Source organism: Mustela putorius, unplaced genomic scaffold, assembly GCF_011764305.1.
Source record: "Mustela putorius furo isolate JIRA1106 unplaced genomic scaffold, ASM1176430v1.1 tig00003846_pilon_pilon_pilon, whole genome shotgun sequence".
Lineage (NCBI taxonomy): Eukaryota > Metazoa > Chordata > Mammalia > Carnivora > Mustelidae > Mustela > Mustela putorius.
The window spans coordinates 5,373,199-5,385,553 of NW_025421999.1; positions in this window are offsets into that span (position 1 = coordinate 5,373,199).

Consider the following 12,355-nt stretch of genomic DNA (forward strand, 5'->3'; position numbering starts at 1 on the left):
CTCTTAAATCTACAAAGACTACAGACTCTCCTATATCCATAAGGAACTTGACCTCAACACAATAAAGGCCATATTCGGCAAGGCAACAGCTAACATAATTAGGAAAAAACTAAAAGCTCTCTAAGGTCTGTTATAAGACAAGGATGCCCACTCTTGCATCACCTTTTCAATAGAGTACTGAAAGACATAGAACAATTAGACTGGGAAAAAAAAGAAAAAGAAAAAGCATACAAATCCAAAAAGGAGGAAGTAAAATTATCTCTATTAGCACATGAAATAGTATATGTGTACAAAATCCCTTGGATTTTAACATAAAAAAATGTTAAAATAAATAAATTTAATAAAGTTGCAGGACACAAAATCAACATAACACATGCATTATGTTTTTATGTACAGTTGGTTATCTAAAAAGGAAATTTTAAAAAATTTTCATCCACAATGGCAACAAAAAGAATAAAATCCTTATGAGTAAAGTTAACCAAACAGGTGAAATACTTGTACACTGAAAACTTAAGATTGGTTAAAAAAATTAAAGATACAAATAAATGAGAATATAGGCCATGTTCATGGGTTGTATTAGTATATTTAAGGGTCCATAATACCCAAAGTGATCTATAGATGCAATGTAATCTCTTAAAATTTCAATTGCAATTTTTGCAAAAATATTTCTAAAAATTCTAAAATTCATATAGAGCCACAATAATCCCTAAATGTCAAAGAAATCTTGAGTAGAAACAAAACTAGAGGCACCACACTTCCTGATTTCAAAATAGATTATAAAGCTTTACTAATCAAAATGGCATGGTGCTGCCATAAAAACACACACATATATATATAAAATATAACATAGTATACATAATGTAAACATATACATAATATATATACTATATAATAATAATTTATACATAATATATACCAATGAAACAGAATATAGAGCCTATAAATAAATTCACATATCTACAGCCAGTTAATCTTCCACAACAATGGCAAGAACAAACAATGGGGTATTGATAATTTCTTCAATGAAGAGTGTTGAAAAACTGGATATCCACATGCAAAAAAAGGTGAATATCATTATCTTACACAACACAAAAATTAACTCAAAATGCATTAAAGACAAATGAAACCATGAGTCTAAAATCGTATCTGAAACCATACAACTTTTAGAAGAAAGCACAGCGAAAAATCTCCTTGACATTGATGTGGGCAATGATTTCTTTGAAATCACATCAAGAGTACAGGCTAAAGAAGCAGAAACAGTCAAGTAGGATTACATCAAAATAGCATGCTTCTGTACACAAAGGAAATAATCAACAGTCTAAAAGCAACATACTGAATGGGAGAAAATATTTGCATACCATTTATCTGTATGAAGTTAATATAAAAAATATAAGAAATTCATACAACTCCATAGCAAATAAGCAATCTAAATCAAATATAAAGAGACACTTCTTCAAAGAAAATATACAGATGGCAACAAGTAAATGAAAAGGTATTCAACATTGCTAATCATCAGGAAGAAGCAAATCAAAGCCACAATGAATATTAGTTCACATCTCTTAGAACGACTGCTATTAGAAAGACCAAAGATAACAAGCGTGAAGATGTAGAGAAATTGGGATCCTTATATACCATCAGTGTCAATTTTAACTGGTACAACCTTTGGAAAATGGAGGTTTCCCCCAAAATTTAAAAGAGTACTACCATATTATCCATCAATCACTGTTGTAGGTATGCATCTGAAGGAAACAAAATTAACATCTCATACACCTTTACTCTCATGTTTATTTCAGGATTATGCACAATAGCCAAATGTGGAAAAAACCTAAAATTCATCATTGACTGAATGAATAAAGAAAATGTGGTAAATATATCCACACATACATACCATGGGATATTATTCAACCTTAAAAAGAGGTAAATCCTACCCTTAATGAAAATATACATGAACCTATTCTAAGTGAAATAACTCAGATGCAGAAAAACACATATTACATGGTTAACATTTATATGAGGACTCTAAAATAGTCAAACTCACAGAAGCAGAGAGTAGAATGGTTGTTTCTAGAGATGGGAGTGGTAGATATGAGGAGATATTTGTCAAGGAGTATGAAGTTTCAGTAACGCAAAATGAAAAATGTTTAGAAATCTAATGTAAAACAATGTGACAATAATTTAAAATATTTTATTATTTTAGATTTGCTAAGAGGTTAAATAATAATTATTCTCAGGCTTCCTCCTCCCCAAAAGCAGAAAAAATGATTACTGTAATGGAAGGAGAGGTAATGGATTTGTTAACTACCTTCACTGTGATATTTACTTCACAGTATATACATATTTCAAACCATCAATTGTATACCCTAAATATAAAAATTTTAATTGTGAATTTAACTCAGTAAAGGTAGGGGGGGAACTCCACTGATAAATCATGTTAATTTTATGTTAACATCATATACCTTCTGGTAAGATATATAATTTACATAATAATCTAGTATTTTTCTAAAAAACACTTGGCTGTAGGCTACTTGTGACATTAACATCAGACAAACCCAAACTGAAGGACATTCTTCAAAATATTATTTAAAATAGTCAAGGGGCGCCCGGGTGGCTCAGTTGGTTGGACGACTGCCTTCGGCTCAGGTCATGATCCTGGAGTCCCGGGATCGAGTCCCACATCGGGCTCCCCGCTCCATAGGGAGTCTGCTTCTCCCTCTGACCTTCTCCTCACTCATGTTCTCTCTCACTGTCTCTCTCTCAAATAAATAAATAAAATCTTTATAAAAAAATAAAAGTCAATACTGTGACAAATAAATAAAAACTGATAAACTATCAACACCAGAGGAAATTAAATACATATGTTGGAAACCTACAATATGGCATCCTAGATTGGATCCTGGAACATATTGGTGAAATTCAAATTTTGTGGCATTTTTAATAGTACTTTACTAATGTCAATTTCTTAGTTTTGACAAATGTACCATCATTAAAGAAGGGAACTGAGTCAGGGTACATGAAAACTCTTTGTACCATGTTTGTTACTATTGTGTAAAACTATATTGATTTCAAAATAAATTTGTTCAAAAAATGTAATTTAGGGGGTAGCTGGGTGACTCAGTTAGTTGAGCATCCAACTTGGTTTCAGCTCAGGTCACAATCTTGGGGTCATGGATGGCACCCTGCATAGAGCTCTGTGCTCAGCACGGAAGTCTGCTTGAGATTCTCTCCCTCCCACTCTGCCCCTCTCTTCACTCACTCACACTCTCTCTCCCTCCCTCTCTAACAAATATTTTTTAAAAATGTAATTTAGTTTTAGTTTCTTATAACAAGAGCTAATAAATACATACGTGACTATAATAGATTAAGTATGAAATCAAAGGATAATGAATTAAAAAATATATAAGAGTAATGAAGGTATTTGCCATAGTTATTAGGAAAGTGGAGAAAAAAACTGAGTTATTAGGCTGTGGAGTAAAACAAAACAATATGATTTTAAATTTCAGTTTTTGCCATTGGAAGAGAATAGAGTCATTGTTAACAGAAATGTTTAAAGAAACAGGAAGAAGAAAAAATGTGAGAATAGATCTAATTACTACAATTTTATGACAATAAAGTTTGACCTGTGTACTTCAACATCCAAGTATAAAGGTCAAGAACACAATTAGGACATAGCAGTCAAAACACAAGTTGTGATTAAAGGCAAAAATCTTGGGGTACCTAGGTGGCTCAGTGGGTTAAAGCCTCTGCCTTTGGTTCAGGTCATGATTTACAGGGTCCAGGGATTGAGCCCCACATTGGGCTCTCTGGTCAGCAGGAAGCCTGCCTCTCCCCTCTCTCTGCCCGTTTATGATCTCTCTCTCTGTAAAATAAATAAGTAAATAAATATATATATAAAAAAAAGACAAAAATCTCGTACAGACAGTAGCTAAAATCCCAAGAGTAAATAGCCAAGGTCGGGTTTTTTTGATGGTGGTGGAGAGGAGGGGGCAAAGTTGGGGTGGGGGACAAAGAGCCCAGCTAATGAAAGAGAATGAGAAAGGATAGAAAGAAAATAAGAGTTCTAAAGACAGAAGTTTCTGAAAAATCTGTGCTAAAAAGTTCAGGAAGTGGAAAGAACTTCTGTAAAGATGGTAGAGTTGGAAGGTCTTTGAACTTACATCATTCCAGGGACACATCATGATAACAGATACATCAATGCAATTAACTCAACAAATAACCTGAAGACTAGCAGAACAGACTTTCCTGTTAACCACAGATAGGAGACCATATAAAAAGGATAGAAAGGGTGGTTGGAAACCCCTGGTGAGGCTAATTATAATGGGAGTAATACCACAAGCTTGAAGAAGTGAGAGGATCAGACCCCAAGCCAGGTAACCCAAGCAAAGGGGATGTGCACTGGCAAGATGAGTCTCCATAATATCTGACTTTGAGAAACAGTGGGGGTTAACTTCATGAGTTTTTACATTCAACAGGGCTTAACACTAGGTACTTAAAATCAGCAGACTTAGCTCAAGGAAATCCAGAGTGCAATAGAAAACCTGTAGGGGCCTGGTTGGCTAGAGGGAGCCCATTTGTTATAAACTTAGATTGACCCTGCCCCTCCCAGAAGAACTTACCTGCAAACCCTGGATATAGGGGTGGGCCAGGTCAGATGGAGACATCCAATTAGTGGGGTGCACATATATTTACTATTGTAAGTTGAAATTCAATTGGTCACCCATATTGTCTACCTAGCATGACTGTACAGTTTTTCCTCTGTGTTGCAGTCTCATTAGCCACCTGTGTGTGGGCCGGACTCAACCACCTCTATAAAGGTTGATCTATGAGGCAGGGGAGTAGTAGTGATAGCGTCGGGGTCATTGGGAACAACATTGTCATTGGGAGTGGCCTCACTGGGGGGCGTTGGGATCGTTGAGGTAGTCATCGGGAGCATCATGAGCATCGCTGGGAAGCAGCGCTGCTGGGGAGCAGCACTGCCGGGAGTGTCGTCTTCAGGAAGCAACGCCACCAGGAGTGTCGTTGTCGGGTAGGGGGAATTGTTGGGTAAGGGAAGTAATTGGGGTCAGTGTCCTGGTCATTGTCGCCTCTTTGTAAGAGACAGCCCCGACTGTTCGGTTTGATTTTCGATGCTTGGCATGAAATAAAGCTTTACTTGACTTTTGCTTTGTGTCAGTCTCATTCCTTTGATCACGGACCCTAACACTGGGGGCTCGTCCAGGATCAAACGATGACCTGAGCCAGCATCGGAATTTTTGGGAAATGCCTCCGAAGGTACTGGGATCTTGGGTATAGGGAATCCTATGTCTGGTTGGAGCTCCAGGGTATGGCCCACCGGGGAGAAGCTGGATGTAGCCATGCTCCCGAGGGCTGGAGTGAATTCAGGGATGCCCCAACCCTCTGCTGGTAGATCTTTGGGGGGTTCAAGTACCCCTGGGCTGTCTCTGGGGGTTTGAGTCCCCCTGTGTGGTCAGGGGCCTGTTGGGGGATTCAAGTACCCATCAGCAGTGGCCAGGGGGTTCGTCCTCCTAGACCATCAGGGGGTTCGGGTCCCCCTAGAAAATCCCCACCTGTGGCAGGACCCCTGGGCCTGCAGTTGTCTTTGTCTTGTCTTTTTGTTGTCTGCTGTGTTATTTGTTGTGATTGAAGGAATTGGGCCAGCGGAGAGTAAGGGGACTCTGACTTTCATCTCTCCGTTCCTTATAATAGATGTGGGGGTTCTCCCTCACTCATTTCATGTGTTAAGGTCTATAACTGGAGCCAGCTGGGGTTGGTCTAACTCAGGACAGAGACTTTAAGGAATATTCCCAAGTAGCTGCTGAAACTCCCTTTGTTTTGGGGAATTCCTTGTCTTCTCTGGCCCTATGTGGACTGCCTAGTCCCTCCCCCTTGCTAGAGGGAAAGCATGGCTTTCTGAAGTGGAATGGGCCCAGGTGGAATGTGAGGTCTGTTGGTTGAGGGATGGCTGGGCTGATGGTTAATTGTCAGTCTCAGGGTTTTGATGGGTAATTGTAAAAGTGGCTTTCATAGTCTTTGGTAACCTGAAACTTTGAAGTTTTGTTTGGATGACAAATGGGATAAAATGCTAGAGTGCTGGTTGCTGGAACTGGGTTTGTGCTTTTGAAATCTGTTGGCAAACATGTTTTGTGCTTAACTGAATTCTGTTGTAACAGTTCTTAATTGGTTAAAATGTAAATGGTTTTCTCTTTGCCCACCCAGAATTGTAAATGAGATCTCTCTGACTCATAAGGCTTTTCCTTAATATGCTAAGTTACTCAGGAAGTACTGCTAAATCAATGATAAACCTTGGGTTACATTTGGGTAAATGCTGTAACTACTCCAGAGGTTCTATACATTTCCTAAAGTTTCAATGTTTTGATAAGGGTCATCACTTGATACAGCCCCAGATATAAGGAAGAAACTTCAGAAAATTGAAGGATTTGAAGGGAAGAATCTGACTGACTTAGTGGGAACAGCAGAAAAAGTGTTTAATAACAGGGATGCACAGGAGGATGAAAAACAGACAAACTGGCTAAGGTTTTAGCATTACATGAGGCAGGTAGGGGATGGTAAATAGAAGGAAAAGCCTAAGTACAGAGAAGGCAGGCGGGAAGACTTAGATTCAGATCAGTGCACTTATTATAAGGAAAAAGGACACTGGGCCAGGGAGTATCCCAAAAGGAAGACAGCAGTGCTGGCCACCAGAGTAAAAATTAAAGTGGAGGGGAAATCAATTGATGTTTTGGTGGACATGGGAGCCCAATTTTCATCATTACTTAAACCTACGGGAAAACTATCTGGAGAGGAAGTCTGGGTACAAGGAGCAAATGGCAAAGAGAGACATAAATGGACAACAGAAAGGACTTCAAATTTGGCCTTGGGAGTAGTTAAACATCGATTTTTGGTCCTCCCTAATGCCCCATATAACTTGATGGGAAGAAATTTCCTCCACAAGTTACGAGCCAGCATTCAGTTCTTGGAAGGAGACATGACTGTAACCTTGAGACAACCCACTGTACAGGTGCTTATGGAAGCAGTAGATGAATACCTCCTTTAAGAGCCAGTCTCAAAACCAGAGGAGACAAAGTGGGGGAGCCTTCTCCAAACCCTATAGGTTGAGTTTCCCGAGGTCTGGGCAGAAGGGAAGCCCCCTGGCTTTGCCAGGGGACAACCTCCAGTGGTGATACAATTAAAGGTGACAGCTACGGCTGTTCATGTCCAACAGTACCCCCTCCCCTGGGGAGCAAAGAAAGGGATCAGAAAACACATTAACCACCTCCAAGGAGACAGGATCCTAGTTCCTTGCGAATCATGGAACACATGTTTGCTGCCTGTCAAAAAGGCCGAGGCTGAACTGACCTGTTCAGGACTTGTGGGAAGTTAATAAATGGATCAAAGATATCCACCTGATGGCGCCTAACCCCTATAACCTACTCTCCTTCTTGGGCCCCAAGAGAACTGTGTATACTGTCTTAGATCTCAAGGTTGCATTTTTCTGCATTTCTTTAGCAAGGGAATCTCAGCCCCTCTTTGCTTTTAAGTGGTCCGACCCACAGGAAGGATATCAAGGCCAGCTCACCTGGACAAGACTTCCCCACGGGTTCAAGAATTCACCCACCATTTTCAACAAGGCCCTAACGAGGATTTGCAGGAGTACAGAACCTCCAACCTGGGAGTCACTATGTTATAGGATGTTGATAACTTGCTAATAGCCGCTGAGGACTATGAATCATGTTTGCAGGGGACGAGAGCTCTCTTACTGACTCTGCAGGAAAAGGGGCATTGGGTGTCTGCAAAGAAAGCACAGCTCTGTCAGAGCCATACCACTTATCTAGGCTTTGATCTCCACAAGGGAATGTGTTCACTGTCTGAGTCCAGGAAACAGGTGATCACCCAATACTTCCACCCCACCATATCCTGACAAGTGAGAGAGTTTTTTGGGACAGTGGACTACTGTAGGCTGTGGATACCACAGTTTGCAGAGATTGCCCAACCTCTCTACAAACTGGCAAAGGAGCGGCTCACTATGATAGAGTGGACAGCTGAGGCAGAAGGAGCATTTCAGGAATTACAAACAGCCTTATTGAGTGCCCCAACACTGGCCATCCCAGATGTTACCAAGCCCTTCCACTTTTATGTGGATGAAAAAGCAGGGGTGGCAAAAGGAGTTTTGACTCAGACTCTGGGGCCTTGGCCAAGGCCAGTAGCCTATCTTAGCAAGAAACTAGATCCAGTAGTGGCTGGGTTCCCCCCTTGCCTCCGCATAATTTCTGCCATGGCCCTCCTGGTCAAGGATGCAAGTAAATTGACTTTGGGTCAAAATCTCATCTTGACCACCACCCATGCTATCGAGGGCCTTCTCTGGACTCCACCAGACCAATGGACAGCAAATGCCTGAGTGATGGGGTATTAGGCCCTCCTCCTCAACGAACCAAGAGTGACCTTCTGGCCCCTGGTAGTGCTAAATCCAGCCACACTGCTGCCAGAGGAGCTGGCTGACCATCCACATGACTGTGGGAAGATCCTAACCCAAGTCACAGGAATAAGGCGGGATCTCAGAGAGACTCCCCTCCCAGATGCGAAGATGACTCTGTTCACAGACAGGAATAGCTACATGGTCAATGGAAAGAGGTATGCGAGGGCTACGGTGGTCTCTCCTGAGCAGGCAGCCTTGCCACACGGAACCTCGGCACAAAAAGTGGAGCTGATTGCACTCACCAAGGCACTGCAGATGGCCAAAGATAAAACCGTCAACATCTCTATGGACAGCAGGTATGCCTTTGCTACTCTCCATATACACTGGGATATTTATAAAGGAAGGGGCCTATTAACAGCAGAAAGAAAAGGAATTAAGAACAGAGGAGAAATATTGGCTCTCCTCCAGGCTATATCAGACCCAAAAGAAGTAGCCATTATGCATTGCCTGGGACACCAAAAGGGGACTGATCTGATTTCAAAAGGAAACCAATTAGCAGATCAAGCCACAAAGCAGGCAGCCCAAGAGACAGTGCAAGAACTGGTTACACTCCTGGCTCCTGCCCTACCAGAAAAACTGAAATATTCAGAGGAAGATTTAAAGTATTTACAAAATGGGTTAAATTGGACTATGAAGGGGATTGGGCTAAGACTAAAGCAGGAATAATAATTCTTCCTCGAAGACTAGGTAAGAAGTTAGTAAACAAGATACATCAGGGTACTCATTTGGGAACACGCAAACTCAAGGAGCTTATAGGTAAGCAGTTCCAGGTTTCTAAATTAGGGCGTATGGTTCAGGATGTAGTTGATAGATATGCTCAATGCCAGACAGTTAATGTGGGAAGAACAAGAATGGGAAGAGGGAAAAGAGAAAGAGGTGAGGAACTAGAACTTTATTGGGAAATAGATTTTACAGAGATAAAACCCAGAAAATATGGGCACAAGTATATGTTAGCTTTTGTAGATACCTTTTCAGGCTGGGTAGAGGCTTTTTCCACCAAACATGAGTTGGAGACAAAGGTGGACCCACATCCTTACCAACCTGGGGACTTGGTTTGGATATGTCACCCTTAAGTGGGAAACTTGGAACCTTGCTGGATGGGACCTTTTACTGTCATCTTGACCACACCCACGGCAATAAAAGTAGAAGGCATCAGGGCCTGGATTCACATGGGTTACATCAAACGAGCTGAGAACAAGGATGTCCCCCAGGGATGGAAGCCGCAGCCGATAGACCCTGCTGACCGTGGACTAAAGCTGAGACTCAAAAGACTATGAGTTCATTGTTCCTATTATTACCTATTTGTGTAAGAGCTATTGAGTCACCTCATAAGACAAAGAGTATAGGAGGGAAATTAGAGCAATAAAATTAGTTTTGCATGCTCAATATAACCCCTTACAACAGGAGAACATAGAACTGGCGAAAAGTCAAGGATTTGACTAAATTCCAAAGAAAAGGGGGGAATGTAGGGGTCAGGTTGGCCAGAGGGAGCAGATTTGTTATAAACTTAGATTGACCCCGCCCCTCCCAGAAGAACTTACCTGCAAACCCTGAATATAGGGGTGGGCCAGGCCAGATGGAGACATCCAATCAGTGGGGCATGCATATATTTACTATTGTAAGTTGAAATTCAATCGGTCACCCGTATTGCCTACCTAGCATGACTGTGCAATTTTTCCTGTGTGTTACAGTCTCATTGGCCACCTGTGTGTGGGCCAGACTCAACCACCTCTATAAAGGTTGATCTATGAGGCAGGGGAGTAGTAGTGATAGCGTTGGGGTCATCGGGAGTGGGAGCATTGGGGTCGTCAGGAGCGGCATCATTGGGAGTGTTGGGAGTGGCATGGTCATCAGGAGCGGCCTCACTGGGGAGCATCGGGATCGTCGAGGTAGTCGTCGGGAGCATCATGAGCATCGCTGGGGGCGGCCTTGCTGGAGAGCAGCACTGCCGGGAGTGTCATCATCGGGAAGCAGTGCCGCCAGGAGCATCATCATCGGGTAAGGTGAATCGTTGGGTAAGGGGAATAGTCGGGGTCGGTGTCCCGGTTATTGTCGCCTCTTTGTAAGATATGGCCCCAACTGGTCGGTTTGATTTTCGATGCTTGGTGCAAAATAAAGCTTTGCTTGACTTTCACTTTGTGTCAGTCTCATTCCTTTGACCACAGACCCTAACAAACCGAATCTCCACCCTTAAAGAGCCAACCTAACAATTAAGCATAGAAGCAGGGTTTGAAAAGAGCCTAGAGTGTACTTCGAGATTTATTTACCAATCTCAGAATTTGCACTGGAAAAGCAGGTATCTTTAGAAGACTTCAACAACAAAAGAGCTGGCAGCTGCCATTTCCCTCCCCAACAACCCCAACACCTAGACAGAAGGACACTTGTGGGAACCATCTATCTTGCTCTCCTCCTATCTTGCTTTCATCCTATCTTGCTAGCACGTGTGTTGCACCCTCACATTCTGAGGATCTATTCCCTCAAACCCACCCCACTTGTCAGGCGTCCCTCCAAAGTAACTTCTGTCCAAACATACCCTGCAAACAGCCCAGGCATGGACCTGTGCCACTCCAAAGTGACTCCTGCCCTTGGGAAGGGGAAGACAACTACAAACACCAGTGTGCCTTTAGTCCCAGCAGCCAAACTTTATAACTAGCAGTGCAGAGAGAGTGCCCAACTGATCAGTGTAACTGAACCCCCAAAAGACAGACAGGGGACAGGTATATGGTCGGACTGCTGGCCTTGCCCACCAACGAAAGCCTCTCAGAGATAAAGCAGGAAAATCACCCTCTAAGTCAGTGCAGCTGCAGTTCTGGCAGATGAGCTGAGGGCAGACTTCTGATCTGAGTGGGGACACTTTCCAACTATAAGGCTGCAGCAGCCCCAGATTGCCCCCTTATTGAGCACACAGACAAAACCCTGCCCAGTGTACCCACAACAGGCAAAGTGGGTTATTGCAGCCAACTAGCTTGAACTAAGATGGGTAAGCCATAAAAGTAGGGCACAACAAACCATAGTAGATAGCTCTGAAATACTCAGTTCTGGTGAACAGGGGACACTGCACTATAGGGCACCACTTTTACTTCATGAGGCCGCTATTTCCAAGATCAAGGGATGTAGCTGACCTTCTTAATACACAGAAAGGGACAGAGTTAGAAATAATGAAGAGACAGAGGATTATGTCCCAAATGAAAGAACAGGACAAAACTATAGCAAACTAGAGCTAAATGAAATGGAGATAGGCAATAGGACTGATAAATAATTCACTGTAATGGTCATAAAGATACTGAACTCAAGAGAAGAGTGGAGGATCTCAGTGAGGCCTCCAACAAAGAGATGGAAAATATTAGAAGATATCAGTCAGAAAGGAATAACTCAACTGAAATTTAAAAAAAATATACCAGAGGACATGTATAGTATATTAGAGGAGGCAGAAAAACAGATCAATGAGCTGAAAGAATGATGGAAAGCAACTAAGCTGAACAACAAAATGAAAAATAATTTTGAAAAATGACAATAGGTTAAACACAGCAACATCAAGTATAACATTTATATTATAGAGGCCCCAGAAGGAGAAAGGAGAAAGGTGCAGAAAATTTATTTGAAGAAATAATTGTTGAAAACTTCCTTTGTCTGGGGCACTTGGGTGGCTCAGTCAGTTAAGTGTCTACCTTCAGCTCAGGTCATGATTCCAGGGTCCTGGGATCAAGCCCCACACCAGGGTCCCTGCTCATCAGGAGCTCAGGATACTGCTTCTCCCTCTGCCTTCCCCTCACTCCCATTGCTTGGGCTCTCTCTCCCTCTGTGTGTATGTGTGTCAAATAAATAAATAAAATCTTTAAAAAAGAAAACTTCCTTAATCTGGAGAAGGAAACACATACCTAGATC